The sequence below is a fragment of the Biomphalaria glabrata genome, chromosome 5, assembly GCF_947242115.1.
Source record: "Biomphalaria glabrata chromosome 5, xgBioGlab47.1, whole genome shotgun sequence".
In the NCBI taxonomy this organism is placed as follows: Eukaryota; Metazoa; Mollusca; class Gastropoda; family Planorbidae; genus Biomphalaria; species Biomphalaria glabrata.
This window is the reverse complement of record NC_074715.1, coordinates 50,086,377-50,100,085: the sequence shown is the minus strand read 5'-3', so window position 1 is coordinate 50,100,085 and position 13,709 is coordinate 50,086,377. Positions and strand designations below refer to the sequence as shown.

The window sequence follows — 13,709 nt, the reverse complement described above, 5'->3', positions numbered from 1 at the left end:
ACGACCGCTGAACAAGGGCTAAAATTAAAGACAAAGTAAACTCTTTATGCAAAGAGATATAATATTTCTCAGAGGGTAGTCCAAATATTTTGATACCAATAAATAGTGGAAAAAAAAAGTTTGTTAATTAAAACACACACACACACACACACATATACATAATTATAATAATAATTTTATTTATAAAGCGCTGTTAACGAACAAAATGTAGGCTCAAGGCGCTGTAATAACATTACACAACAAACACAAACATGACAGCCAGAGTGACAAACTAATATAAAAAGTTTGAACCAGATAGGTCTTAATGTTCTTCTTAAAACTGGTGTAGCATGTTGTCTTAGATCAATGGGGAGTGGGTTCCACATGTATATATATATATAATTAACTCTCCTTTAATGGAGTTAATAATGGTCTATATTTCTTATTCTATTTTTTCTTATAATATTCATTATCAAAGGAGTCTTTTCAAGCTCTTCTACTGCAGTTCAGCCATGCACATAAAATATTTGTGTCTATGAGTTCAGCTAATGGTTTCTTAACACGACGGTGCGTAAAATGAATATGCACGTCTGTTTTACTTATCTTATCTTATACAATACAGACGTTACTTCAAACAAGATGATTACGTCCTACGCCTCATGCATTTAGTCATGCATATTAACCAATGACTTAAATTCTGTCAAGTCACTGGTTTTCCTGGCTACGAACAATTGAGTCGAATTCGGGAATGCTTGTTCAAAAATAACCTTTTATAAATGAATATATTTTCGAAAAAATTCTAGCAGTCAAACCAGGGTTTTCACTTTGTGATTAATTAACAAGCAGTAATTTTGTTTCTCAAATATATAAACTGTAGGATAACAATGAAAGCCGTTTTCGATATACCCGTAAAACCCCATTCCGTTGATCTGATGCAAAGACGTGCCGAAGAATAGTTCTATTATTTGTTCATTTTAATATGCTATCTAAAGTCCATTACATATACTAATTCTTCTGTTTCAATAAACCAGTACATTTTTCCTTTTCCGGGCAGATAAAATTTCAAAATACAAAAGAGGCAGTAAGTATTGGACAATATACATTTGTTTTCTCTTGCGCTCTCAAAATTACATAGCTCTAGTATTTTCTTTACTCGCATGGTCTGTCATTCCGACTATTAATTAATTAACTTAGGCGTAGGTACAGCTACAAACGTTAATAGAACGCTAAAAGTTACAACTATTAGAGATTTGACTTACCTAAGTTGGCAAGGGCGAATATATATACCAATTTTACAGTTGGTCTACTTTCAATGAAGGTCATCACTGACATTGTTGGACTCGATTGCTTGGTAAAAAAAAATATCTGCAATTAAGGATGAATTGTTTCATACAAGTTCTGAATCATAAATTGAACAATTTACTATTTCCAAATTTCTCTCGGGCAGCGGTTCTCAACCTTTTAAGCTCGGCGACCCCATTTTAGAATCTTCCACTCTGCCTCGACCCCCCCCCCCCCCACAGCAATAGAACAATAGACAAAAAACAATCCATATTTTCGATGGTCTTAGGCGACCCCCTGGAAAATCGGGGGGACGCGATCCACAGGTTGAGAACCCTTGCTCTAGGGCGTCAGTTTATTACGAAATATCTCACTAATCATTACATTTCAGTGCTGCTTTTGAAGTATCGACGCATTTTGTTTTTAGTTTAAAATGAGAAAAATTCAAAAGAAAACACTAAAATCCTATCATAATGCTTGCAGAAATAGTTTTCTTAATTGAAAACACCAATACTTAGTGGCTTACGTTTTCTGTTTTTTTAACATGTTGATCTCAAGACTCCAAACTATCCTCACAGTAGCTTGTAGTTAACACTTGTATTAGTTTTAAAAATTACAGAGGTTCGCTCAAATGAAAATTTAATTACGTCCTACGCGTATCCATGCGTTAATCTAGTCGTCTATGTTAGTTCCATCGTTTAAAATCTGCTAAGTTATTGGTTTTCCTGGCTGATTCACGCAACCCATTTCATTCTCTATAACAAGATATTCTTAATGTTAGCATATAAAGAGATCAAGAACACTGCACAACTGCTCTATATTTTAAATAAAGATATCATAAAACCTAGTATTTTATTTGAATAATGAAATGCACAAGTGACAATACTTTACCTAGTATTTCTTTAGAATGACTATATACTTGTTTTTTTGTTTCACGCACTGTTAATACTAAGTATATGTATACATATTGCAAACAACAATGACCTATATGTAGACTTGTTTCAGATAAACAGTTGTTCTTAATAAAGTCTCACTTTTCTAGGAACTTGTTCACGATAACTTATCAGTTCTGCGTTTCACGTATCACAATTTCATCTCCAGACGTTTAGGATTGTGTAACATTCAGACAAGTGAATTCAGAGTTGCGGAATTATCTCATAATCATAAAAAAAATCTGCTTCAGATGTTATGAATATACACATTAAGCATTCCTACACACATACAATTGTTTGCGTTGAAAATAATTAAATACCATTTTTAGACAAACATTATTACAAAGACAAGAGTTGTTTTTTTTTTTAGTGAAACTCAAAGGCAGAATTTTAAAAAAAGAAGTTAAAATCAATTTGGAAAAATTACTAGATGTGGAGGTTATGTAGATTGAAAAAAGCAAACTATTCATTAAGTTATTCAATTTGTATTGTTTATTTCGACCTAATCTAGGATATTTATAAGTATTTTATTTCTGCAAGTAATTCTTCATTAGTTTGAGGTGCTATAACTTTCTTTCACCAGTTTCCGCAATTACGGGTATTGCATAATGCCCTATTTTTTTTATCGCGCGTAGAATTAGGGTTTTCCACATTGAATGACACCCCATATAATGTCTATATATTTCAGGAGATTTGTATGAGTTTTCAAAAGACGGGCAGACAGACAGACCTCACAAACCTAATAGCTGCTATTACCATATTAGGGGGCAGCAAAAAAAGAATATTGGCAGCTGTCTCCTCCTCCATCTCCCACAGCCGCTCTTCTTTTTGATACCCAGTCATGCAAAAGCATCTTTATCAACACAGTACATGCAATAACATCTTAATCAACACAGTACATGCAATAACATCTTAATCAACACAGTACATGCAATAACATCTTTATCAACACAGTACATGCAATAACATCTTAATCAACACAGTACATGCAATAACATCTTAATCAACACAGTACATGCAATAGCATCTTAATCAACACAGTACATGCAATAGCATCTTAATCAACACAGTACATGCAATAGCATCTTAATCAACACAGTACATGCAATAGCATCTTAATCAACACAGTACATGCAATAGCATCTTAATCAACACAGTACATGCAATAGCATCTTAATCAACACAGTACATACAATAGCATCTTAATCAACACAGCACATGCAATAGCATCTTAATCAACACAGTACATGCAATAGCATCTTAATCAACACAGTACATGCAACAGCATCTTAATCAACACAGTACATGCAATAGCATCTTAATCAACACAGTACATGCAATAGCATCTTTATCAACACAGTGCATGCAATAGCATCTTAATCAACACAGTACATGCAATAGCATCTTTATCAACACAGTACATGCAATAGCATCTTAATCAACACAGTACATGCAATAGATTAGTCAATACACACACATTCTATAACACACATCTCTGATCACTGAAAGGTATTGAATTGAGCGTTTTGTCCCAATCATTTTGTATTGCAATCATCCCATTGGCTACATAATCCAATAATAAATACAACAATGTCTTGTCTTTTTATGTCTTGTAAAACTCTGTTGGTATGCGACGATTAAGTTAGTTTCGTTGGTCAGATCACATGACCTGGGTGAGATTGTGTATTGATTAGTGGGACAGATATTTTATGTAAAGAATTAAAAAAAACAAATTGTGACTCTCCTGTATCAAAGAACTCCGGCATTACCATCTTCGTTACATATTTAATGTAGTTCCTAATGCAGTCTGTCACTCGAAGGCAAAGATAAGAAGGGAATGAGAATTTATAATGCTTGAACCGATTCAAGTTAGCGAAGTAAAATAACAGAAAGACTTAGTTTCAGCTTCACCTCACCTTGACGTATCTTTAGTGTGTTGAACCGTTGGGGCACTACACGTGATCTGTCGACCGTGTTTCTCCTTTCCTCTGTCTTTTGCTTTGAATAGAATCTCTTTTATTGACAGGCCAGTCCGTTCTTTGATGATGGTTTCCCATCCTTAATAGTGCTTAGTAATTGTCTGTAGCATTTACTGTCAAAGGGTTGAGCTTTTCTTTCAATGACCATTGGCCATACAAATGTTGAAATAGCGTTTACATTTATTTGAAACAGAAAACAAAAAGAACTTCATACACACCATGGACTGACCCGAACTCGAATGCAAGATTTATCTTTTCACTTCTGAAAAATTAAAATTTCAGTCTGGAAAAAGATTAAGTGCGGAAAGAAATAAACGGCCTACAAAGTAAATGTGCACTTGTGTGTGTGTGTTTGCTTGTGTGTATCTCAGAAGAACATAGCGTGGACGAGAGGCCAAGTGCGCTTGAGCTTGGCTACCTAGAAGGGGGCTCGAGGTTCGACATCCGATTCGGGTAGAGTTATGTTAACTGAGCGCCTAAAGGCAGCACGGAAAACCAACACCTAGATACCCCCTCCCCCCCCCCCCACTGGTCCACAAATGAGATTGGACAAAAAGCGATCTGAGCATGCTATAAGCATGAAAGTAGCGCTATATAAAAGCTATAATAATAATAATAATAATAATAATAAAAATAGCAGTCTCATCCAGTTAATCATCTTAAAGAATTAGTGTTTTACTCAGACACTGTAGCATTATTTTCTGCTGAGTTTATTTTTTGAACTGGATCTCGTACGTTACGACTAAACATTTATTGATTCACTTTTTTAAAAAGTTTTATCTAAAAAATATACCGGGGAAAAATGTTTCCTCTCATCGTAATTTCCTTAGCGCTCTGTTTTAGGCTTAGCTCTAGAGCTGCTGAATCTGGCTAGATTGAAACAGTCATCTGTGACAAGTGCTGTGACATTTTCGAGGATTGAAATCTATTGGTATATAGACTGATCGTTCACGGCACCGCATGCTGTGGTGCAGTTGGTAATTGCTCTAATTTAACAGTTCCTAGAACTTGAATCGATGTAACCGCCAATAGCTGAATTTTTTTTCGAACCGTTGTTATATGAATGTTTGTGTGTGTGCCAAGGAAATGATTTTCTTATTGTAAAGATATAAATTTATATTGTAAATTAACATCTTGTAATTGTAAGTTGTTTTTTTTTTAACTAATGTGATAATAATGCAGCCTTATAATCATACAATCTGATAAGCAAACAATGTATACTTTTTAATACATGCAAAGGTTATTAGTACAAAAATTTCAGCAACCACTTTTTTTCAATCACACAGTCTTATAATCATGCAGTCTTATAATCATACAGTCTTTTAATCATGCAGTCTTATAATCATACAGTCTTATAATCATACAGTCTTATAATCATACAGTCTTTTAATCATGCAGTCTTATAATCATACAGTCTTATAATCATGCAGTCTTATAATGATGCAGTCTTATAATCATACAGTCTTATAATCATGCAGTCTTATAATCATGCAGTCTTATAATCATACAGTCTTTTAATCATGCAGTCTTATAATCATGCAGTCTTATAATCATACAGTCTTTTAATCATGCAGTCTTATAATCATACAGTCTTTTAATCATGCAGTCTTATAATCATGCAGTCTTTTAATCATGCAGTCTTATAATCATGCAGTCTTATAATCATGCAGGCTTATAATCATACAGTCTTTTAATCATGCAGTCTTATAATCATGCAGTCTTATAATCATGCAGTCTTATAATCATACAGTCTTTTAATCATGCAGTCTTATAATCATGCAGTCTTATAATCATGCAGTCTTTTAATCATGCAGTCTTATAATCATGCAGTCTTATAATCATACAGTCTTATAATTATACAGTCTTATAATCATACAGTCTTATAATCATGCAGTCTTATAATCATACAGTCTTATAATCATACAGTCTTTTAATTATACAGTCTTATAATCATGCAGTCTTATAATCATACAGTCTTATAATTATACAGTCTTATAATCATGCAGTCTTATAATCATACAGTCTTTTAATCATGCAGTCTTATAATCATGCAGTCTTATAATCATACAGTCTTATAATCATACAGTCTTATAATCATACAGTCTTATAATCATGCAGTCTTATAATGATGCAGTCTTATAATCATACAGTCTTATAATCATGCAGTCTTATAATCATGCAGTCTTATAATCATACAGTCTTATAATCATACAGTCTTTTAATTATACAGTCTTTTAATTATACAGTCTTATAATCATGCAGTCTTTTAATCATGCAGTCTTATAATCATACAGTCTTATAATCATACAGTCTTATAATCATGCAGTCTTATAATCATGCAGTCTTATAATCATACAGTATTATAATCATACAGTCTTTTAATCATGCAGTCTTATAATCATGCAGTCTTATAATCATGCAGTCTTTTAATCATGCAGTCTTATAATCATGCAGTCTTATAATCATGCAGTCTTTTAATCATGCAGTCTTATAATCATGCAGTCTTATAATCATGCAGTCTTTTAATCATGCAGTCTTTTAATCATGCAGTCTTATAATCATGCAGTCTTATAATCATACAGTCTTTTAATTATACAGTCTTATAATCATGCAGTCTTATAATCATAGTCTTATAATCATACAGTCTTTTAATTATACGTTCTTTCAATCATATAAACTTATAATTAATTATACAATCTTATAAAATACCATATTTTTGACATACTCTATTATAATCCCACAGTGGTATAATTGTTCAGCCTGTAATGGATAGTATGATTTAAGGGCAGGGGAAACACTCAAAAATGATAGATTTGGAAAAAAAAATCGATTTTTAGTTTTTACATGTTTCAAATAGTTCAACATGTTTTGCACGTATTTTACTTAATGATAACATTGAAAAATAATATTTAATATGTAAAAAATGCATTTAATAATGGTCACCTTTTCATAATAAGAGCTGAAAATGACCAAAATACCCATTGTTTTTACTTGATTTTCGTAAACAATAATTAAAGGGAGCCCGCCATGTTTGGCCTCATTGGAAAGCTTGTCCTTTTTTCTCTAAGGTCAGACTATAAAAAGACATCCAATGAAAAATAATTATTTAAGTCTGAACATTCTTCCCTCCTATATAAATGCGTTTCTTGGCTATAAAAAGAACTGCCAAGACCTACATATCTTCTGTTTACAAACACGAATAATACGATTGGTTCAAAATGATCACATGATGTTTTTTTTCTTATACCATTGGTTGTCAATGGACGCTTTACCACAGCTGAAATGAACACATTAGCCCTTTGTAGATTAGATTCTATAACTTTGCTTAATTCATTTTAAATTTTTAGATCTAATAATTTCTCAGATCAAATAATGTTTTAAAAGGATCATGTGAATTTCGTAGATCTACATATTAACATTGGTTCAAACAAGGAAATTACGCTGGCAATAGATCCAAAAGAGTCTCAAGTCCGAGTCTAGAATTAGAATTAGAATAGAATAGTCTAGAGCAGATGATACTAGATCTACTTGTCTTGATCTAGATAGTAGATCTATTCTAACACTTTAACAGAATGATAATCTAACTAATCTAAGCATTGGAAGTTCAAGATGAAAGCAACAATCTAGAAGTAGACATATTATAGAGATCTAGATCTAGACTTATTCTAGAGGATCTAGATCTAGAACTAAACAATATGGATTTAGACTTAAACTAGGACTATACTGGGCTACTGGGTATAAAGTGTAAATGTAATGTAATGTAAATCTAGTTCTCAATTGAGATTTATATATCTTAGACTCTAATTAAGTTAATATAACTATTCTAAATCTAATGTAGATATAGATCTAATAGGACTGAATATATATAACTTTACATAATATCTTACTTAGATAAAAATCAACAGTATATAGTATATATACGGTTATACTACTATATTATCTATAGTATATACTGTAGTTCTGGAGTCTAGTCAATCTAGATCTAGAGAACCTAATCTAGTTATAATAAATAAATCTATAAAGATATCTATTAAGTTGTTGCACACAAAGATAAAAGACATACATTTTAAAAAAAAAACATTTGCTGTAGATGTAAATAATGATTGAGGCACAAGACTAACCGAATTCAATTCTTTATTTTTTTAAAGCTTCACATTTCTATTGACTTCATCAGTCAATTGTTAATTTATTGTTCTACTGATATAAATTTACAGCACTTTCCATAAGGATTCTTATTGAAATTATAAGAGGAATGTTTCGCAGAAATATTTAGATGGTTACGTCGACGACAACTTGTCGTTTATTGAACCACACCAGATTTCGCAAACATATTTCGCAACATATTTGACTGAACTATGTGACTTACAGATTCAAACCTTCTTTGCAGTCTATAGAAAGATTGCAAAACAAAAGAAAATAAAAGTTTAAATAATTGAAGCAAAGTACAAATTCATTGTGTCGAAAAGGTTGTCTTTCGGCTCAGCGAAGCTCAGCTTTCAAAATAAGTTCTTGGTCTTTTTTATTTAGCAGTACTTTGGGTAACTTTGAAAACATCAGAACGATACTTTGTAAGGCTTGAAAATAATGAAGATAAAATAAAGCTCTCAAGCTCTTAGTAGTGTTTATATTAAGTGTTTATGGATCATCAGTGCAAGACATTAATTATGAAAACATAATTGTTCATTGTTATTAACTTTACTATAAGGCTGGACAATTTTTTTTATTCTATAAGATACCTTATTAATTGTTTTTATATAATATCTAATAATATTGCATTTCATTTCAATACATATATTATACCTTTATAAGAAAAAGAAAAAAAGTCATTCCATTAATTTCATTAAAAAATGTAAGTTTTATGTACTTCATTGACAAAGTTTTTACTTTATAACTTTTTTAGTTTTCATTGAACATGAATGAATTTTTCACATATTATAACCCTAATATGTCTTAAAAATAATAGCTATAGTTTTTTAAATTTATTATTATAGTTTTTGAGATATTTTGAATTTTCTTAGTTTTTTTATGTTTTCTCAAAATCGCGTTTTTTCATACTATTTTTACTAAAAACTTTTTTATTTATTGCTCTATTCAAATGATTTTTTCTACACTTATTTAGTTTATATATTACAATAGAAGTATTAGATCACTTTTTTGATAATTGGGGTTATGTTCAAAATTTTTGCACTTTTCTTGTTAAAAAACACTTGTCTGTATAGACAGGGCAGGAAAAAAATAAAAAAAAAAAATATTCAAAAATTAAAAAATGTAATCTGATACTTCAATAGCAATTATATTTGCCTATATTCCTGCAAATTTTCAAAAGAAAATAATAAGAAATGCACAAGTAGATAGCTTTTTTATAAGAGTATGTTTACAAAACAAAATGGCCGCCGTTGCCATAGCAACAACATTTTCAAACTTTTTTTTCTAGATTTTTGATAGGGTACTCATATATAACATTCCTGTATAATATCATTAGATTTGAAGCACAAATAAAAAATTTGGTCTCTAAGTGTTTCCCCTACCCTTAAAAAGTTTTTATTATAAAATATTTTAGCAATCAATCTTTTCTATAAATAATCATGCCAACAAATAACTTAATTCATAAACAATTGCATCAATAAAACATGTTATCACTAAACAGTGTTATCACCATACAATTGGATCAACATTCTTAACAACAATCAATGTTATCAACAAATTGTCTTATCAACAGTCTTATCAACAAACAATATTATCAACAAATAATGTTCCCAACAAACAATATTATCAACAACTAATGTTCCCAACAAACAATGTTATAAGCTAAAAGTTTTATCAACAAACAGTGTTATCAAGAAACAGTGTTATTGTCACAACATCAGATGGTATGACGTCACGATGTGTTGTGATGCCGGGGATTTTACTTGAATTCAATAGTTAACAAAAAATGAAGATCTAGAATCACAATTGACAATTCTTTGATAAAACAAAACTCTGGAACTTTATTTAAATACAACGTAAGTACAGCTTATGTACAGATTATAAATCAATGAGCATATTACAAAGGCTTCTCAAATAGAGCTCTTAGAAACACGACTGTCTACAAAGGCATTATTTTATCGACTCCCTTTACCTTCTTACTACCGCCAATTCTCTGGCGCTAACTCTTTTCAAAAATGTCTTTGTTTAAATTCAAATCAACCAATAGATTTCAAACATACTAATTACGTCCCTTGGGTAAATCCTGACTTGAATGTCAAGTGTCTAAATTTGAGGATTAAATCCCGAGACTCATGTCGAGGGCTTATATTACTTTCAAAAGTGAAATGTACAAACAATTCTATAATGTAATCTGTGACAGTTATCAACTAAGAGTCTAATCATCTAACAGTGTTATCAACAAACAATGTTATCAACAAACATTGTTATCAACAAAGAATTTTACTTGGGGATGTAACCCAAACTAACTAACCCAATGTGTAAACAGTCGCTAGAATCAACCAGAAGCGAATCTGAAATTTTTAAATTCGAAAAACGTCTTCTTTCTTCCGGGAACAACGTACAAAGTAATCGAAGTATTTCAAACAGCTTGTTAGCTGTCCAGTTCGATTAAGGGTTCTTCATAAAGTGACACCAGTTTTTTTGTCTCTATCAAGATACTTCATAATTCGGCCCTTACTTTTTACAATAAAGTATATATCCGGCTATATCCGCTTATTCTGTCTTTTCATTGCATTGCATTCATTCAGACGCCTTGTCTTATTGTCAGTGTATTGAAACGCATAGTGATATAAAAGAACAGAGGGGTACAAGCTCTTCTCTAGCTAATCTTTTTAAACTTTATATTTTTAAATGATTATTTTTAACGTTTCAAAAATAATGTTCACATAGATTGTCCTCCAGACCTCCTTGTATTATTTGATTTCAAAAAGCATTGTCCAGAATAGACACTAATTAAAGATAGACTAGAATCTGATACCTGTCTGGATCATATAACGAAACATCGCTATGGCAACGAAGCAGTGCTAAATTGACTTCAGTGCTTCTCAAGCCAATGTAGCTCAACTCAGAAAGCTATATTCCACTCTATAGTAACTAAGATTAACGCAATACGTTTAATATTCATATGTTGTAAACGGATGTTTTATGTCCATATAATAACAAGGCATCGGTTGTCTCTGAATTGCTTGGTCTAGGTCTGTGTATCTTAAACAAGGTTCTTTAGTCTTAGCACTTGTTTTTGTCAAGACCAAATTCCCGTGATAAGATTTTCAATAAGCAAAATATAAAAAAAGCTTTTAAAAAAAATTAAAGGGAAAAAGCTCTGTCCTTTAAACTACATGCATCCAATGAGTTATTTCCCTTATTTGATATCAAAACAAAATAATTAATTACCAATAATTAATGGACTAATTGAGTATTTCTGTTTATTGATTCAAGTTTTGTTAGTTACAATAAATAGTATCGACGTGATCGGAGAATGCGTGAAGAAATGCAATGAAATTAAAAAAAAAATATACCGAATACAGTTTGCTGCGGTATTATTGCCAATGCTTGCTAGCCTTCTCTTTTGATATAATATGCTCTATATCCTCTCAACTACTCTAAAAGTTTCTTCTGTCTGCTTCTGACAACTTTCAGATCCTCAATCTTTGAACTATCAAAGCTTAAAAAAGTTTCTCACTCTGTTGGTTAATGATAATAAGCTAATTATTATAATCAATTGTATCCACAATGTGAAAAAGTAAAGTTCCCCTTTCAAATCTTGTTGTCTACAAGACAGATGATGTAAAAGCTATCTGTTTCTGTTTATCAAGGGTGTCATCTGACCAATACAACGACCAAAAGTAAAGCTTTCCTTTCAGACCCTGCAATCCATGGGGCGGATGAGGTTAAGGTCATCCGTTACCAACGGTTAACGAGCAAGGTGTGCGTGGCCAGAACAACTACCAACCACCTATAATTTTCTCCAACTTAAGTCAGACACCCATTAGAGTTGGGTGCACTCTAAAAATCCAAAAATTCAAAATACCAGTCATACCGAGATTTGAACCCAGGACCCCAGGTTCGAAAGTCAAGCGCTTAACCCCTCAGCCACTTCGCCCCCAAATACGAGATCTAGATCAAAATAAATGGTCAGAAATCTGCCTGTGTAGTGAGTGTAGCGGAGAAACACAAAGGAGTTGTGGTAAGAACCCCGTGTTTAGAGTCAAGAAATGAGATAGTGTACATCTTCTTTGTCTACTTATGAAAAACAAAAAATCCCGAAGTTCAAATTCTCAGTCTTCACCGAGTCCTAAAGAGAGCACTAAATTGATCCTCTGCTTTTTACTATATATATAGCTTATCAAGACTTCCTTAATTCTTTCTCTCCTAATCGACGATACCATCGGTTTATTTCAACACATTAAGGTTAGGCTGCCTGGTCGTGCGGTTTGCACGCTGGACTGTCGTTCAGATTCATCGATGGTCCCGGGTTCACGCCCTGCCCGTTCCCATCCCCCGTCGTCCTACGGGAGGCTTGGACTAGGAAGTAATTATCTTCAACTCTGAAGGAACATCCGAAACTTATAAAACAATGTTTAATTTTATAAACTTGACTTGGTATAATAAAAAAAAAGAGCACGCATTTCCCCTTTAACTCTATACCAAATACAACATTTTCTGATAACAAACAACAAAGCGATTGAAGCCCAATCACAACAGGGGTAGTCAAATAGTAATGATCAAAATGAAGAATTCCATCTAAATGTGGACAAATAATAACGGAGAGAAAGAGTTAAGTTCCGTATTCTGTACGCCGGATACAGCAAGAACTCCATTTATGAAATTCCTCCACAGATTTGATGATCTCTAAACTCTATTCCTTTAACGACAATAAAAACAAAGTCGCAATCAAAATGCTGTTGTTGTTTTTTTTTTCCAGTTTCCCTTCACATTTCTATTCTTATCGACCCTTTACGACATTTCGTTTTCTGTTCACTTCTAACAGTGTTTATGGTCGGCCAATTAATGGTTTTGTAGTTAACATTTATTCTTACAATTAAGCCCGATGGTAGAATTACAGAAAGAGTGTTGTGGTCCAAGCTCAGGCGTATAAATGGTGCCCAGTGGCCAGTGTTTACGATTGTGTAATTTACGAACGATTGCTTTAGGGGTTTTTATTTGTTTCGGCCGTAATGTCTGTAATAAAGACACCATGGCTGAAACAGGATATTATCTGGTTGTGGCGGAAATAATGCTGTTTTTATTAATTAAGGTAATGAGAAACAACATTGCTGCTATTTATAACAAGAGAGTCCACCCATGGGTCGTATGATTGGTAAATCAAAACAAATTAATTCCATTTATCTTATTCATGGTAAACCAGTAACACAGACTTAATCTTATCTTATCTTATATAATACAGACGTTACTTCAAAAAAGAAGATGATTACGTCCTACGCGTCATGCATTTAGTCATGCATATTAACCAATGACTTAAATTCTGCCAAGTCACTGGTTTTCCTGGCTAGCTCAGGCAACCCATTCCATGCTCTAATAGCACTAGGGA

At 32.3% G+C, this 13,709-nt stretch overlaps 1 protein-coding gene and 1 long non-coding RNA gene across 4 annotated transcripts in view; one reads left to right on the top strand and one right to left on the bottom strand.

The window, feature by feature from the left end:
- LOC129926205 (uncharacterized) overlaps positions 1-2,285 on the bottom strand; it is a 2,470-nt gene extending 185 nt beyond the window's left edge. The window contains exons 1-3 of the long non-coding RNA XR_008777851.1: positions 2,152-2,285; positions 1,239-1,344; positions 1-18 (exon numbers count right to left, since the gene is read on the bottom strand). The exon at positions 1-18 is cut by the window's left edge and continues 185 nt beyond it. This is a non-coding gene — a long non-coding RNA (uncharacterized LOC129926205). The remainder of the gene's footprint in view (positions 19-1,238; positions 1,345-2,151) is intronic.
- The window catches only part of LOC106075832 (regulating synaptic membrane exocytosis protein 1-like), a 152,110-nt gene that overhangs the window by 31,162 nt on the left and 107,239 nt on the right, over positions 1-13,709 (top strand). The window lies entirely within an intron of this gene.